We start from the raw sequence: 18,861 nt of genomic DNA, 5'->3' as shown, positions 1-18,861 counted from the left end.
TATTACTTCATCTATTCTTGTAACAACATCAAGAGAATGGTATCCTAGCTCCATTTAATGAGGTTCAATAACTTAGGTCACCCAGCCAGCAGAGGGCCCCACAGGGACTTGAGCCCTTCTCTCGACCTGTTTTCAAAACCCATGTTTTCACCCAAAGAAACAGTTGAGAAGAGACACTGAGACATCCCAATAGTCTACCCTGAGCAAAAGAGGGTGGCAAACGCACTTTCTCAAATGCTACAAATATCTTGATGGGATTTGGATATTTGGTGGGAATGGGTGAAGCTAGATGACCTGGGAATTTATTCTTGTGTGGCACGGGGATGCTTTGTGAGTCCTATAGGATTTTTTATAAAAGATTTGTCTGATCACTAAATATTTTTGGTTATTGGGATCCTAAGGGTTTTAATCTCTCTCTCTCTCTCTCTCTCCCCGCCCCCCCACCCACCCTGGTTTTTTTTTCTCTCCATCTAGGTTTCTGTCTATCTGTGTGTCTCACTCTTTTTTTTTCTATTTCTGTATGGGAGAGGGGGCCAATTGTTATGGACGTTCAGTATCAGACTCCAGAAACTTAGAAGGCCCAAAGTTAGGTCCAGAGGGAGGAAGAACGAGTTTTATTCAAAGCTCCAGGGAGAGAGATTAAATAACAAAGCGTATCTGTGCTTGTTGGTGCTTAGGAGCCAACTTTAAGTTTGGTATATACGGTTTCTCTGTAAAAAGAAAAACTTCAGATTTTCTTCTCTGGTATCTATCCTGGCCACCAGATTTAGAAGAGAAGGGGAGAGACAGCATGTTCCAGGTCCACAATGCACCAACACGTTTGCATATATTCTGGAATTTAATCATCAGAACCGTCTTGTAGTTGACAAAAGCAAAGTTGAGGGAGAATACATAAACTGCTCGAGGTCACATAACAAGGGGTAGAACCAGGATCCAAACGAAGGGTATCTCCAGTCTTGAATCCCATGCTTTTGACTGAGGCTACAGGAATTTAGAACACAGACACAGTCCAGGAGTAAAGAGTGTGCCTTTGGATGGACCTTCTCTGGTGCTTTACATTTCAGAAAATTAGCCTGGTCCTCAGCACAGAAGACAAGAGCCCAGCCCTGAGTCTTCACAACAGCTAGTAGGGCAGAAACTGAGTTGCAGTTGCTTCGGGACAGCTAGCAAACTGAGGGGCCTGAAGAGAGGTTGGAGAGAAGGGATGGGTGAGGTCCTAATTATCTGTTCACTTACAGCACTCTCAGCCTACCACACTCTAAGCTTTATTAGAACCCTTTGCAGATTTCTTATGATGGTTTGGGGTGGGCAGGGTGTCTAGATACTCACCTCCTCCCATTATTGCAACAGGCTACAACCAGCAATGCACTGTGTCAGGGCAGTTGGGCCCCATACACAGCATATGTTAGGGTGCACCTCATGAAAATGAGGTTTTTGTTCATCAAAATGGTTGAATATTAGCAATTTCATGAGGTCCAATCTAATACGTAATCATGATCTCCACAAATTTTCCTGGTCATGTCAGAGCACAGAGCCCATGGTCAAAAAAAGTTGCTGCTGGATGACCACCCGTCAATTTCCATGTGGCAGGGAGAGGCACCTCAGTGATTCTGGAGAGTCAGGCGGTGAAGAGGATGGTTCCGCCAGTCCTGTGTTGTTTCTCTCCCTATAACTGGCTTCTGAATGGGTGGTAAGGATTAGAACAAGACCATGTGAGGACCATGACCTGCCTTGTCACACCTCTTCTCAGAAGTCCAGAGACACGGCGTGAAGAAGGCTCTAAGTACCAAGGGTAAGAGTACAGGATTGGCAGCCATGCCCCCAGGGCTCAAATTCCCATGCTGTCACTTAGTTCCCATGCGAACTGAACTTCTGTCCTCTTCCATCTTCACGTCTGTAAAATTGTGATACACGTAGCACCCACCTCATAGCAGTGTTGTAAAATATAAAGAAATAATACATACATAGCAATTAGGACTACAGATTGTACACAGGAGGCAGTCAAAAATTATACTGCCATCATTGTTGGTGACTATTCTTTCCGGACGTCAAACTCACTGCAGAAGTGTTCCAGCTCTCAACCTGCACAACAGTCCCTCCATCTCACTCTTCTCCCACTGTAGCTGTCCCTGCAAATTAGGGAGGGCAGGAGCAGTTCAAAAGGACACCCTCATGGATTCTAGCTTGGAATGAACATCCTGGGAGCAAACCAAGGATGCTCTCTTGTGAAAGGACAGAGGACTCTAGTTTGGGGTGGGAGGTGAAGAGAGGGTTTTAAATGGAGCTTAGGATCCTTCATGTGCATCAAGCATTGTTGGCAGCTGGAACACATCTTTCTCAACAAATACTGCTCCTATGCTTCTGTGTTTAATACACATTGTTTAGAAGTGCCACAGAATTCATAGTAGTTTAACTGTAACTTTTTTCTGAATCATTGGGTTCTAAAAATACAAGTGCTCTTATGTGGAAGCCCAAGATATTTGTCAAGCCCTTTATTTAGAAATTCTGAGCATCACCATACAATAGAAGAAATGTAAAACCAAGAGATGAAAGACCTAACTTTTGGTCTGAGTGTTGCTTTTCTAACTGACTGCAAGATCTGGAGTCGCTTTGCTTCTCTGTGACTCAGTTTCCCTTGAGTAAAATAAAGAGAATTGGTGGTAATTGGATTTCTAGTGATCTGGGCTAAGGAAACAATCATAAAACTAGAATAAAGCCATAATCATGAAAAAGTTCACTGAAACATTATTTATAACAGCAAAAACTGCAAGCAACATAAATGTCCAAACATAGGGTAATGGTATTGTACATCTACTTGATGTAATATAATAAAACCAATTAAAATGATGTTCAGTAATACTATGTAATGACATGGAAAATTGCTTCCGACCTATTCTTAAAAGAAAAGATAAGATACAAATGATATGATTATCACTATGTAATAAAAACCACAGCAGAGAATAAGAAAAAAAAGGAAAGAAATATATTAAATGTAATTGTTCATGAGTGTCTTTAAATCTTTTTAAAGCTACTTTTGTATAGTTTCCAAATTATATTTAATAAGGATACATTACTTAAACTAAACAAAATACATCAATAATAAATCAGCTGAGAGTATTGGGTTAAATGTTTTCCAAAGCTCTTTCAGTTCTAAAATCCAACTGCAGTCATGAAGATTTAAAGATACAATAGATTTGTGAAAGCCCTTTCAAATGTATACAGCACTGAAAGATTATAAGGTCTTAATGTTATTAATTTGGTACTAAGCAAGAACTAACACAAATCCACTAATAAAGAGAAGTAGCCAGGTGAGAAAGCAGCAGATGATACAATATTTGCTTGCTGTTAGAGCTCTTTTTGTCCAGAATATTCTTGATGCAACATTTGGAAGAATGGATTTTACACAGCTTTTTGACATGCAGTCCTCTCTGCCCTTTGTACTGACATAATTGTCAAGCAGACTTTATTGCATTCTCAAGTGAAGGGCAGAACAGATGGCCGAAGCCCAGCTCGGGGACTCGTGTCTACTTAGAGTAGCCACGATGCTTTGCAGGGAAGAGGAAGATGGGTATGACCGTCCCTGTAAGAAAGGGGAACAAGTAAGAACTGTAGAAAAGAAAAGCAATGGCCACTGGGCTTTCCTATAGAAAACGCAGAGGCAGCCCAGTTTTATATCCTAATGCCAAAGTGAACTTAAAAACAATGAGAAATCAACCCAGGAAAGTAGGTTTTTAGCCCAAATCATGAGTCACTAGTCACAATTCATGCCAGAGCAGGAATAATGGCTGGGACATGTCTTTACTTCATCCAAGGTTATCAGTTCATCCCCACTCAGAGAAAACTGGGGTCGTGGGCAGAACAAGATGAAATAATACAAAACTGGAAGCTGGACTTAAATTCAGGACATCTAGGTTTGACCTGAGACCCTGCAAACTACAAACAGTATAAACCTTGGGCTAGCCACATTCCTTCTTCGAGCCTCAGTTTACTCATATATAAAAAGGGGTTAGCCTACTTTGGAAGAGCACTAAACAAATTAAATAACGCAATAGACAAAGTTTATGGTACCTGAGGGGTTGTCTCAGCTTAATGTGTGAATTTGATGCAGCCTTGAAAATGAATTCAATACATTGTTCCAAATGCCTAGCACAAAGATGAATCAGAAAGTTAGTCAAGGGCCGGCCCCGTGGCTCACTCGGGATAGTGTGGCACTGGGAGCACAGCGGTGCTGGTTACACCGAGGCTGCGGGTTCGGATCCTATATAGGGATGGCCAGTGCGCACACTGGCTGAGTGCGGTGCGGACGACACCAAGCCAAGGGTTATGATCCCCTTACCAGTCACACACACACACACACACACACACAAAAAAGTGAGTCAAAATGAATTAAATATATTTTTTGTTTTCCCCATTCATTTGTGTTTGCTTTTGTTAGAGTCTTTAGGGTACATCACTTGACAACACAAAGAAAAGTTAAGAGCTCAGATGGTCAAAGGGACCGGGTTTTCCCAGTTAGGCCTGAGTCACTGCCATTGTCCCTTGGCAAGACTCATAGTGAAGCAATAAAATCACAGGATTTACTAGCTCAAAGACGCTTAAAAATATGGATTCCCAAAATAAGAAAAATGAGGCCCAGAGAGGTAAAGTGAGTTGCTCGGAGTTGCACAGTGAAGAAATAACAGAGTTGGAGTTTAGATTTTTGTTTCCCATTCCAAGGCTGACATTCTTTTACCAGATGTATTTGGATGACTCAAAATATACCTCTCTGGCTTGAGAAATATTGTATAAATGTAGCAGCCCTAGAGGCGTGAGGCACGCACGTGCGGGGGGTGAAGGCTGCTGGGGCATTGCTGCAGCGGGAGGTCAGGCTGTGGATGGGGAAGCAGCAGAGAAAGGCAAGACGTGACCTTGACACTGACACCTTGCACCGATAGATCAGTCTGAAATATAATTTCAGCCCCCTTTAATTCTTAGTGATTTAACCTTTTTATTTAGGCAGAACAGATATAGGAGATGAGAAGAGGAGTTAAATGTTTTACCCAAAGTCTCAGCAAAAATGAAGCACGTGGCCATCTCTCTTGATGGGAAGAAATAGAATCCTTTACATGATCCCTTTTTGGCTCCTTCTCTGGCGTGTGTTCTCCAGTGTTGGAAAGTCACACGGACGGTTCTAGGCTTGGCGTACCTGGGGAGCCCTTTACGTTCCCTCACCTTCAGGAGCTACAAAACCATGCCAGGATGCTGGGTCCTAGTGAGTAAGTCTGGAACCTGTCACAGGTTGTTGCTTGAGCCCCGGGAGTCCAAAGATACCAGACTGTGTTCCCTTGACCAGATCTTTAAGCCACTGGACTTTTTTTTTTTTTTTAATAGATAAGTATAGGCAACCAAAGAACACACTGGTTGACGTCTGGTACTGGGGGGAGAGGGCAGACTACAAAAGAACAGAGGAAATCAACCAGACTCTTCCCACTCCACCACGCTGTTCCTGCCTGGGCCGGCGGGCAGCAGGAGGCACAGTCACTTTCCCCTGTATGGTTTTAACTAAAAGGAGCATTACAGAGGTGAATTAACATTTTAAAAGAATGTAAAAACTCAGAGCTGTTCTAATGATGATTAATGGAGAGCTATAAGGGGGGCATGACCTGCTAGTGTCATTAAATGGATTGGCAGGTTTCTGAGCATTAATTATAAATAGCCACAGGAGTTCTCCTGCTTAACAGAATGATGATAAATCCAACTCTCTGAGAGAGAGGAAGAAAGGAGTGCAAAAAGGGGGAAGAAGTTTGCATGCGAGTGTCTGCCTGCATGTTGTGGGGAGCAAAATAGAGAGTGTGAGAGCAGGGGGAATGAGATAAATGATAAATTAGGCCCTGCCAGTCAATCACATTTTCTAAATGTTTTATGTCTCAGAAGCTATAAAAGCAATATTCCTCTCTGCCCTTATTGGAACCATTTCTGTACAGCAATCACATCAGTTTCCTTGGGGATTTCAACTGAAATGTGCTTTGCCTTCTCTTTTTATGTTTACTCTCCAGCCTGTGACCAAGGAAGGGTCAGAGTCCGCATACAAATGGGTAGGAGGGAGCCCCGTGGCCAGGAGAGGTGGACGGCAGGAGTGAGAGGCACTGGCAAGGCCATGTGGAGAGAGCCTGGCTCTGTTGCCACCGTGGCAAAGTAGACAGCAGCGGAGGTGCTTTTGGTCGGCATCCTGGGATAGGCTCAGAGAAAGGTTGAGTACCTAACACAGCCACTGTGAGGGCTCACAAAGCACTCTGCTGACTCCAGAGACTGGAAGTGCCATGAGGGCAAGGAAATTTGTGTGTGTCTGTTGTATTCACTGCTGCATCCCCAGGGCCTAGAACAGTGTCTGGAGCGTCACAGGCACCCTGTGAGTATTTGCTAAACGGTCACAGGTACCATGCGAATATTTGCTAAATGAAGGAGTGAATAGATGGCTGTATCCATAACTAAGAATATAGGCAGGCCTCATTTCAGAAGCTGAGGTCAATGCTGCAATGCCTGGGTTCCGCAGAGCCTCTCAGTAGACTGGTAGACTAGCACTCAGGAGATGAACACAGCCCTTTATGCAGGGGCTGTCCTTCCTGGACAGCCTTTGTGGGCCCTGGAATGACAGCATGCCAGCTTTCTTCCTAGAGTGCTCTCTGCAAATGCTCTCAGATTCACTGAGATGAGAATTTAGAGAGCTGAAGGGACTGCTCCAAAGTCACTCAGCTACCTAGTTGAAGGGCCAGCCCTGAGTCCCTCTCGTCTCCCCCCATCCTTTTCCCTGGTCTTCCCAACAGATGGGCCAAGCAGTCTCAGCCAGTGAGTTGGGGGCTTGTGACAGCCAAGAGGATAGGGTCGGAGATGGGTGGATCTCCTTGGGAGACCCTCCGCAGGGGACAGCACTCCTCTGGGTCTTGGTTATAACCTGTGCTGGAGAAGAGGCAAAGAAGGAGGTGGGGAAGGGAGAGAAAGAGAGAGAGGTCAGGGGAGACAGAACGAAAGAAGGAACTCCTGGGCCAGGGTTTGGAGTAACAGATCCTCCCGGACAAGGCTGTCCTTTTGTGTGTCGTTCTTTTTCAAGGCTTTCCACTGCAAGCCATTATTTCAGCTGATTGGAAAATGGTGTTGAAAGACCTGCTTCTCCGGTACAATTTTCTTCATATCCTATTAGTTGCAATACAATTACAGAGAATACATCAATTCCTGGCCTGCCTGCTGCTGCTGCCAGAGCCGCCTATTAAAAAGCGGCCTTATTAATGGAATTGTACATTGAGGATTAATCGGCCTGCGTTGGCCATTTACATTTCTCATTCCACAAGCACTTTTGTTTGCTTAATAGGCTGAAGGAGGTAGGAAATGACACAACAAAAGCCTCTCCCAATTGCCACACGTATCACCGGTGGATTTAATATCCCCTTCCTCCTTTCATCCTGAAGTGCTGCGCAGGGATAAGATCTGGCACATGCCACCAGGGAACAGTGAAGCGGCAGCTAAGGAGTGATTGGTGGGAAAAGCAGGAAGGAAGGGGGGTGGAGGGAGAGGCGTGGGCCAAGGCCGGGCTTTGTGCTTTTGGGAAGAAGCACCAGCCCCTGTTGTCTGTTCAGGCTGAGATGTGGGGGGTCAGGGGGTGAAAACAGGGACAAGGGCCTAGGAAAGCTGGGTCCCAGGAAGGCAGGGGTGGGAGAAGAGAGAGTTACCCTGCATTCATGGGATGAACATGATGTCCCCGCAGTCGTGAGCAGCTTCTGTGAGTTGTCCTTCATCCAGGCTGAGTTGGCCACCCTGGAAGAACTCCCTGCCATCTACTTATTGCTCCATCTCTTCCCCTGTGTGGCTTTGGGCTGGTAAGTTCCAACCCACTCCACTACCAGGCCAAGCAAAGCACACGTGATACGGACAAGACCACGTGTGGGGAGGTGAGGGAGGTCACAGGTCCACTGGCTTTCTTTTTTCCTTTGACATGGATACCTTAGAACTGACAGTTTGGGGTTTGTCTTCAGAATTTCAAGAGGAAAAATTAAGTGTCATGGCAGGGTCCTTGAGCTTACTAGATTCCAGCAGGTCAGCTAGCAGGTGGCTGTCTCTGCTAGGAGAGAGTGTTCCAGAGAGAGAGATCACAGCCCATCCAAGGAGGCCTGGCCCAGGATAGCTAATCCCTGACTGCAGGACAGTGATGGTGAAAGAAGAGTAGAAGTGGGGCGAAGTGGGGCAAGAGTGCACCAGGCCCTCCCTCATCCACATGGACTCTCTGGAGAACGTGGGGATGATTAACGATATGTGCCTTCATTTACCCCTTCTTTAAAGAAGGTGGAACCTAATCCACCCCACGCTGGCCTGCAGAGAGTTCCCTGGGACGTCAGAGACAGGCATAGACACCCCAGGGAAAAGTCGCTCAACAATAATAGACCTTGGGCCTCTTAATCAAATCCTGATCTCTGGAGAACTCAGCCTCCCAGACTTCCAGAGCAAACAGGATGGGGTCTGGGAGGAAGAGGACTTATAGGTTCTGCCACGAGCTTCGTCATTAAAGGAACAGGTGCCCAGTCTGGTGAGGGTCGGATTTCTGCTCCCCAGGTAGGAGCCAGGTGCCCACCTGACCCTCGGCCCCTCTTGCCCTCTCTCCAACCTGCTCCAGGAGGTGATGCTGATAAAAGCACATCTTCAGGAAGGAGATGTTTTAATGGATTTGCTTCTACCTGCCCCCCCACCCACCACCCGCCCCACCCGTGAGCCCGGGAGGTCTGTGCAGGTCAGAAGTGATAGACGTGATAGATGGCAGAGCCACAGGAAGCCCAGCCTGGCCAGGGCTCTGTGTCACACAGAAGGCTCCAGTCCATGGGATGATACAACCGTGGTGGCAGAGTCAACGCGTGTTGAAGCGCTATAATATAGTATGACTTTTTGCTTTAATGGAATTTTCCTAGACCACTAGGAAAAAAAGACTCCATTAACCACACTACAAAGGCCTCTACTTATTAGTATTTTAGAACAGTGGCAAAGCATTTCTTGAATCTAATTATTGCTGACAAATATGAAAATTGAAATCAAAGTTAAATTTTCAGCTACAGTGCCTTGTCCACCAGCCTTCTCTGACTTCAACTATTGCATGGACACATTTATTCTTCCAGGAGTTTCAGCAGAAGATTGGTTATTTTCCCTTTCCCCTAATACCTCCCTTCTCCTCCCCTAGCCCCTCACTCCCTCCCTGGCTTGGACCCTATATATTTTGAAGCATTAAATCTGACATATTCATCTTGGTGGCTGGCACTAGGTAACCAACTCTATGTTTACCTGTCAGGGATACAGAAATCAGCTGAGCAGAAGTGCAGGGGAAGCTGCCTCTGTCTCCCAACCCTCTCCTCCTGCCCAATCCTAGCCTTTTTTTTTTTTTCAGATAAAAGTCATTTGACTGATTTCAAATTCCTCATGATATCAGGACAGAAAAAAAAAAAAAGGCCTTGTCAACACCTTTCTTTCTTTTCCCCTATTAAGCATACTGTAAAAATCAATCCCTTTTGTCACTTCACTCTGCTTGCGAGAATGTTTAATGGATGTCAAGGGAGCTAATGATCGCTGGTAGAAAATTCATTTTAGATTTGCTATTTATAAAGTACTCAGTGCTCAGGTGGGAAATTAACATGAGGCAAGGAGTCGGTGTGGGGTGGGGGAGGGCTGGCAGTGCAGAGTGGGCCTGCCAGGCAGGAGCTGCTTTGTGTAAGTGGCACCCAAGGCATCCTGGGGACAGAGGGCGCCTGTGGCAGAGAGGCTGTGTGGGGTAGTGCAACAGAACAGGCTCAGGAAGCACACAGACCTTGGCAACTTGACCTTTCTGAGCCAAACTTTTCTCAGCAATAAAATAATATCTACAATAATATCTCACAAGGTTGTCAAAAGGATTAAATAAAAGATCACACATAAAATGTTACCAGTGCCTGGCATGTAGCACTAGGACAGGTGTAGTAAATGTTACATGTCTTTCCCCTTAGCCCCGTGTGGTTAGGAGGATCAGGGCAGGGTAGGTGGGTGCAGAATAGCCCCGGGATCTCCACTGGGACCGGCCGTGGGTACGCTCACACACAATCCTACGGAACACTCCCAGCACACCTGGTGCTGACCACAGCTGGGTCATCAGACCGGCCAGTGGCTCTCAAACCTCAGCGTGTGTCAGAGCCCCTGGAAAGCTTAACGCACAGCTTCTTGGGCCTCACCTCAGAGCCTTGGGGTCAGTAGGTCCGTGGTGGGGCTGGAGCGTTTCCATTGCTCACAAGTTCCCAGGCGTGGCTGCTGCTGCCTGCAGGGGCCACACTTTGAGAACGGCAGAGATACACATACACAGTGGACTGTCTCACTGAAATACTGATGAGTCCCACCTCGTCCCAGGCCTGTGTCTCTTTTCTACCTAGAACCTCCCAGATGGAGCAACTTCTCTACGCCTGACCTCAGTCCAGTCTAGGACTCAAAATTTGGAAGCATTACTTAATGCTAGTAAACCCCCTCCCAAATTGTACATCACTCATCCAGCAGAAGAGGCGAGCACTGTGCTTAATTTTGTGGTTTGCTTCAATGTGTAGCTGGGCTTCAGTTTCCCCTCCCTCTGTGAAACTGGTTCCTCAAATGCTCCAGGGATCACCTTTGGGCCCCCACTGCCTGGTTCTCTCAGTCGCACCTGGAACTCCAAACTGGAAAGCTCCGGCCTGGTCTAACCCTCACCCCTCTCCCAGCTTCTCCTTTTCCTAGGCTTCCCTTGGATGTGTCTCTGCTATATTTGGATTAACTGCAAATCTCCTTTGATTACTCAATCTCTGTTGAAACAGACAACCTGTTGCCACGTGTTTGATTACTGAATCCCAGGGGAGTTCCTATTTGTAATGCAGCCAGTTACAGTACACTCAGCATTACACACACAGGCACTGAGCTGCTAATTCATTGTCTGAGAAGTTGCTTTTCAGTTTCTGATTTTTCAATAATAAGCTTCTCACGAAGCCCTTAAGCTTCAGAAATAAGCCGAAAACTACTTTTCCAGTCATTTATATGAACACAAGCGGATCAGGAGGGGAAAAGTGGGAATGATTCTACACGTTATTCCTGGAGCTCCGGTAGCCTGGGTGGCTAGGGCATCAACCCTGCAGGTCTGGAAAAGCGCAACGGGAGGAGGCAGCTCATAGAAAACTTGACACTGAGGCAAACGATAAATCCTGAAATTTCTCTGGATGCCCAGGCTGCTGCCAGGCTGCTGCTTTGCTCAGGCTGGGCGGATATTCTGTCAGCAGGCTGCTCCCTCAGCTGCCTCTTGTTAGGAAGCTTGTCACTTATTCCCCAGGCATGGCACCACGGTCCCACCCTCTGAGGTAGCATCCTGTCACCTGGGACAGGTAAGGGGTTGTCATCTCCAGGATGGTTGCTTCACATGTCTGTTGAGAGAGATGTGGATTCAGAGCCTGGCCCATAGTAGGTGCCCAGTTATTTGAACTGGGGAAGAAAATTTCCAGCATGTGGGCTACTTTCAACTACCGTCTTATTTCTTCTCTCTCTCTCTCTCTCCAAACATAGATTTACAAGTACTCCCACGAGCCAGAAAGAGCAGCCATTCTTTTTCTTTCCTGCCAAATCATATACGCCTCTAGTAAAAAGTAAATAATTAGTGTATTAAAACTTCTACCATTTAGACACTAATTCTGATCAGACTATTTTCCCTTATGTACCTAATATAAGGGATCTTCAAAACGTTCATGGAAAGATCTGTATTATCTTTCAATTTCATTTTTCTACAAACTTGGTGAAGTACCCTGTACTTCTGGGCAAAAGGTAGGGTGCCAGATAAAAACAAAACCACAAAAACAAGATGCCCGATTAATTTGAATTTCATAAAAATAACAAATAATTTTTCATATGAGTATGTGCTATGCATAATAAAAAATTATCAGTTGTTTATCTGAAAAATTTTTTTTTTTTTTTTTCCTTTTTGTGACCGGCCACACCGCGCTCAGCCAGTGAGCGCGCCGGCCATCCTTATATAGGATCCGAACCTGTGGTGGGAGCGCCGCACTCTCCCGAGTGCGCCACAGGGTCGGCCCGTTTATCTGAAATTTAAATGTATCAAGCATCCTGGACTTTTATTTGCTAAATCTGGCAACGCCAGCAAAAGGGAATGTACATTTACCTATATGCCTTACATATTTACATTACTCACATGATGCCAAGCTTCCTTTGTCCTGGTGGTTCTTTCTAAGGTGGGGATACCTGAGAGAAGCCAAGACCCCTCCCATGCAGTAGGGCCCATGACTTCTGCCTCCTCTTACCCCCGGGGCCCAGACCTGAGAGAGGTCCTTCTGATCAGAGCTCCCTCCAGTTGAGCTCCACGACTCCTTTAAGTCAGCAGCTCTCCAAATTTATTGTGAATCATCTGAAGGGCTTCTTGAAACATGGATTGTCAGGGTCCAGTCCCATATCTTCTGATTCAGAGACTGAACTTAGAGATTCGTGATCTCACGGATGTCATGTGTCACAGACCACTTCCTATTTTCCCAGAGCAGATTAGAAATAGGGATCCCCATGAAGGTGAAGGGTAAGAATGGTGGGTTAGAGTAGGTCTCAGAAAACATTTGTTCTCCTTATTCAGCCTTTCAAATTCTTTTCCTGGCCTTATTTTCCCATTACCCTCAACATTCAGATGAGTACGGACAGTGCTCTCCTGCACCCGTCCTGCAGGGAGAACATTCCACCAGACAGCAGCTTGTGCAAAGGCACTGAGCCCTGGAGGGGCACCAGTGCTCCATGTTCAGTGCGGCTAAAGGGCAGAGTGGGGAGCAGAGTGCTGGAGACAGAGCAGGAGAGGGACACTGGGGCACGATAGACAAGTGCCTTCCTCCCAGAGAGGGAGGAACCGAAGGTGACTGGGCCAGGGAGGTGCCACAACTCACACCTGCCGTGCTCAGTATGCCTTATAAAACGTTGGCTTCCGAAGTTCCAGTATGTGTTGAGTGGAAGGAGGTTTCACAATGTAATTCAGTTAAATGTGAAAAGTACATTCTAAGGAAGTTTACATATCCCATACAGATGAGGAAAATAAAGGACTGGGAAAAATCTCAGTTAGGATCAGGGTGAGAAAAGAATATTCTGACTGATATGGAGATCAAGAAATATATTTTAGATGGATATGCTCTGTGAACTATAAAGGTAAGAATCTATTTTTGTTATTCCTTAGAGAGTATATACAAGAACAGTGCAGGCAATGAGCTCTGGGTATGTTTGGAAGATGGCTCTAAACAGTAGAATCAGGATGAGAAAAAGAGATGGAGAAAGAAGGTTGGGATCAATCATGTTATATTTTTAAAAATCCACGGAAAAGAGAACGGTGTGAGGGGAGAGGGATCAGTGCTCCATGGCATCCTTCCAGTAGTCAGCTCTCTTCTCCTCTACATAAGCAACTAGTTCAGTCTCTTCCTGCTTTCTGAAAAGCCAGTTCACAGGTGTATGGACACACACACACGTGGAGCTGTACATGCGTGCTGCAAACACACACCATTTTCCCCACATTATGCTCAGAGAAAGTCGAAACATCATATGCAAACTCCTTCAACTTCTGCCACCAAGCTTAACAATTTACCTGCATCCGTGTGGCAAGAACAGCCCGTTATCTCTTTTTTTCTTTTCATTTTTCTTTATTGTAGTAAAATATGCAAAACATAAAATTTACCATTTTAGCCATTTTAAGTATACAGTTCAGTGGCACTGAGTATGTCTACAATGTTGTGTAACCATCATCACCTTCATTTCTCAGACTTTTTCATCATCCACACAGAAACTCTGTGCCCATTAAATATAATTTTCTGTTCTCTTCCTCCTGCCAGCCCCTGGTAACCTCTCTGTGAATGTGCCCACTCTAGTCATATAGTATTTTGTGTCCTTTTGTGTCTGGCTTATTTCACTTAGCATAATGCTTTCAGGGCTCATCCGTGTGTCAGAATTTCCTTTCTTTTTAAGGCTGAATAATATTCATTGTCCATATGTAATAAATACATTCTGTGTATTTATTTATCATCAATGGACACTTGGGTTGTTTCCACCTCCTGACTACTGTAAATAGTGTTGCTGTGATCACGGTGAACAGATTCCCGTTTGAGTCCCTGCTCTCAGTTCTTTTGGAGACACACCCAGGAGTGGAATCATTGGATAACATGGGAATTCTGTGTGCAGCTCCATGAGGAGATACCATCTGTTTCTGCAGCGGCCACAACACCTTAGGTTCCCGCCAGCGATGCACAGGAGTCCCGATTTCCCCATGTCCTGGCCATCACTTATTTTCCTTCTTCTTTTTTTTTAATGATGACAGACATCCTAATGGTATGAAGCAGTACCTTATTGTGGTTTGTATTTGTGTTTCTCTAATGACTAGGGATGCTGACAAACCTCTGGGCAAGGCCTCCCACGTCCTCAGCAAGGGGAATGCTAGCCTCCCCTCCTTCCATGCAGCACTCCAGTAGTCGCCTAATCTTCCCCTCCCCTTTTCACAGTAGGCCCCTGAGTTTGTCTGGACATGTGGTCATCAGAAGTGACCCCACAGAATGCAACAGTGCGTTTCCCACTCTCCCGTGCATCTGGATGTGGCCACGTGACCACGTTCTGGCCAAGGGGAGGCTCAGGCAAGTGTGTGAGGGTGTCAGGAGCCCTCCCCTGGAGATGGCTCCCCTGCACCTGCCCCAATCTTCACCTCTTCCACCCCACTGCCTGGCACACAGGCGCTGCCAGCCTGGGTCATGAGTCAAAGCCAGGGACGACAGATCCAAATGATGGAAAGGCCTGGGCCCCTGAGTCTAGGAAACACCCATAGGCCACAAGCAGACAAAGTGAAGTATGTTTATAACCACAGGGATCAACTTCCATCTTATTTAAGCCACTCTTATTGGGGAGTTTTTGTCATTTGTAGATGAATCCAATCACAATGGGTATTCTCAAATCCTCTCCTCCTTCCTTACTTTAAGTAGTAGTGGGATTGGTCCTTCTCTTCAAGACTCATTCTTCTACCTGTGCTTGAGAGCAGCCCCACCTACCACTCTGCTCTCTGAGGCCTCACCTGGATTGTCCCCCACTCCCCTCCACCCTTGTCTTCCCACTTTACAGACCCCACCCAGCACCATTCAGACAGTCTTTCCCACCTTACAAAAGCTACAACGTCCTCTCAAGCTATGATCCCCCTTTATCTCCCTCCTTTCTCCTTTCTCCTGTCTCCTTTTTCTTTTTTTTTTTTTACAGAAAATCTTTGAAATAATTATCAACATTTTCTGACTCCACTTTCTCACCCACTTCTATCTCCCACCCTGAGGCTCCCCTCCTCCCTCCCAGCAAAACTGTTCTCCCCAAGGAAATAGAAGGTACTTTTGTGACTAAGGATAATCTCCCTTGATCCTTTGGAAGCATTTGGCACTGAAAATTTTCTTACCTTCCCAAAATTCACATCTTTGACCTTGCTGACCTCGTGCTGTCTCATATGCTTTTGGCCACTTCTGGTCAATCTGCTTTCCCAGATTTCTTCTCTTCCAACCTTCAAATACTAGTGCTCTATCTTCATTTCTGTTCGGGTACTCTCTACTCTGTCCTCGGGTAATTAATCGTATCTATGTTGAAGATGATCTTTGCTCAAGCCCAGATCTCTCTCCAGAGCTCCAGATCCATCTAGCTAACTTCATATTGGAGAGCTCCTGGTAAACCCATTATGACCAAAGTTGTATTCATGACCATCTCCCTAAAGCCCACCCTTGAGCCATTCACCCAGAAATTGGAGATCTTCTTACACTTCTCTTCATCACGTATCATCCTCTTCCCTGTCCGTCTCTAAGCCTCAACCCTCTCCCTCAACAAAGCTGATGACTCCATGTCTCTCCACCTCTGCAACTCTCATGCTGGTGACCTCGTGCCTAATCAGCTGCCACACCCACTATGAGACTCCTTCTCCCTACTCTTTCTCCCTCTCATTTCCCACATTGTAGCTAGAATAATGCTTCAATGTTTTCAACAAACCCAAATACTATTTACCAATTAAAATTGCAACTCTAATCATGTTACTATCTGGCATACAATTCTTTCCTTAGCATAAAATCTTTAACAAAAAACGTTCAAGGTCTGACCCCTGCCTATCTCTCTATATCTCTTGTCTTTCTACGTATCTCTCCTCCCTTCACCCCATCCCCAAAACTACACAGACACACTCAGTCTAGCCAGGTTTGATTTCTAGATCCTGAAATCCTATCATGTTGTTTTGCTTCTAGACTTTGCCATATGCAGTTTCCTCTTCTTGTAACACTCATCTCTCCTCTCACCTGGTTAAATCTACTCATCTTTGTCTCTCAGTTTTAACATCTCTGCCTTCCAGAAAACTTCTGCGACCTGAAAATCTTCTACATGCTGCCATAGAATACCTGTCTTGCTTTCATCCCAGCATTAATCACACTGCATTGAATTTTCTATTTCATGAGTGTGTGAGCTATGTCTGCCTTGTTGCTGTTTACATCTAGTACATAGTAGGGTCTAAAGAAATGATTCTTGAATGGGTGAAGTATAAATACAAGGAGAACTTGGCCATACCCTCAGGTATATTATGTTGCTTTTTTCAAATCACTAATCTTGATGTGGGAATGACATGTCTATATCATTTGGAGATGACACAAGCTGATGGTGACAGCTCATCACGATCCAAAAATAATCTTGAGGGATTTAAATAATGGACTGAAGATGCAAAAAAATTTCAAATATTAAATCAAACAAACAGTTATAGAGAATCAACCCTAAGCAAGAGAGGTCTTGCATGACAGCTTCTTTTGTGAGAGAAGTGAGCATAACCTCCATGTGAACCACTGATGTGGTATGTCTGAAAAAAAAGAGAAAGAAACTAACACAACAATTGAGGAGATCTATAAAACTATAAAGTCCAAAATTTACCAGGTACCAGTTCACTTTCCACTTCGCCAGTCAGATTACATCTGGAAGAGTCTTCTCTGGTGATAACAAACCTGACTTGTTCAGAAGATAATAATCAGGATGATTAGTTGTCCAGAAACTATGCATGTGATGCTCACAAGAAGGAAGTAAGACTGTCAAGATAAGATAAGTGGGGCCTATGATAGCCATCTCTTAGAAAGTGGGTCACACTTTCTGGGAGCTCAAGAAGGCAGAAGTTAGAGAGAGGCAGGTGTTTGTTCCACATAGATTCATTAGGATTGCATTTAGCTGCAAGAAAAAGAAACCTAATTAAATGGGGATTTTTTTTCACAAGGGATAATATGTGTAGAAATATACATTTCAGAACTGGTGCAACCGCTATGTCATCTTGAATCTGAGCTCCCTCTGTTAGACTGAGCCCTATAAAATTGCCTATCTTCAAGTAGTTTTGATTTGCCAAATGGCAAGTCCATGTGGTTCAACCTAAAAGCCTCTTTCTTTGCCATTGTTGATGTGTGTTATTTGTCCTTGTTTGCAAGTTGACTCCTGGACCTCCAGGCAGACTCCCAGTCTAGCAGGGAGAAATGATGAGGTGTATAGGCCATCCGAGCACAGTCCTGAAACCCCACTCAGTGAGTAGTCTTGTGTTTACACTCCTGTGGCCTGTACTGTGGTACATTTCCAGCTGTAAGGGAATCTGGGAGGTGAGTATTTTAAATGGGCACAGTGCTACCTTGAAACAATTTACAGTACTGTTTGTAAAAAGAAAGGATAGACTTGATATTAAAGAGGCATCAACAGTACCTGCCAGAATAGAAAAGAGTTTTCTTGGAGAGTTTATTAACTATGAAAAAGAGTGTTAACATCAGTCATTCTCAGCTGTATCCACACAATAGAATCATCTGTCATTCTTTCAAAATAGAGATGACCCTGCCCTACTCTGACCTGTTCAATGAGAATTTTTGAGAATCAGACCTGGGCATCTGCTTGTAACGATCTCCAGAGGTGATTCTGAGAGGCATCCAGAACTGGGACCACAACTCAGACAGTGAGTGTCTCGTCACTGGAAGTCTCTGGAACTGGTGACCAGGAATTAGTGAACATCATTCAGCTGGGATTGTTGCTTAGGAGGGAGATGGGGAAAGTGAAAGTCTACAGTATCTCACAACTCCAAGAGTCTCTAAAAAAGCTTTGGATTTGATGATTAAATTATTTTGACTTAGGACAAGATTTGAACAGTCTGAGAAAGTAATGAAAAAATGGAGATAAGGCATTTAGATCCTTCTATGAAGAAGTTTTCAGGGAAAAGAAAGGAGAAATATAAAATAATTAGTTAATTCTTATTTATTTTCAGAACTAGCAAAATGGTCTATCCATCTGTGGATGTCCATGCATCACTACTTGCATTGAGAAAAAAACTGTCAATCTGTCTTTTCCATGCCTGGGCCAAGTTTCCTCTTGACTGTTCAAGAGTGGAGTCAGATGCCCTAGTGGAAAGCATTGCAGAAAGAGGAGAGAGAGAGAGTGCATTGGAAGAAGCAGATAAGAAAACTCGACCACATTATATTCTTCAAAGAAATAAGTCCATCCAATCACTTTCCTCTTCTTGTAGATTCAACCATCCCTTGTCCCCACTGCTTCCTCTGATGCCAGCACTCACCCAGAAGTAGAACACAGGTTCAGGTAGCCATCCCTTCCCCCACTGATTCCATCTATTTACCACTAGAGTGACTACTTCCTGCTCTTGGGCAAGTTTAGCCTGAAATATTGAGTTCCACAAGTACTACTACTCCGGTGCCTAGAAAACATGGTTCATTACTGATTACAGTAGCCCACTATTCATGGGGATATGTTCCAAGACTCTCAGTGGATGCCAATCCTATATATACCCAGTCCTATATATACTATGTTTTTTCCTAT

The sequence above is a fragment of the Cynocephalus volans genome, chromosome 4 (genome assembly GCF_027409185.1).
Source record: "Cynocephalus volans isolate mCynVol1 chromosome 4, mCynVol1.pri, whole genome shotgun sequence".
Classification (NCBI taxonomy): domain Eukaryota; kingdom Metazoa; phylum Chordata; class Mammalia; order Dermoptera; family Cynocephalidae; genus Cynocephalus; species Cynocephalus volans.
This window is presented reverse-complemented; position numbering follows the sequence as displayed.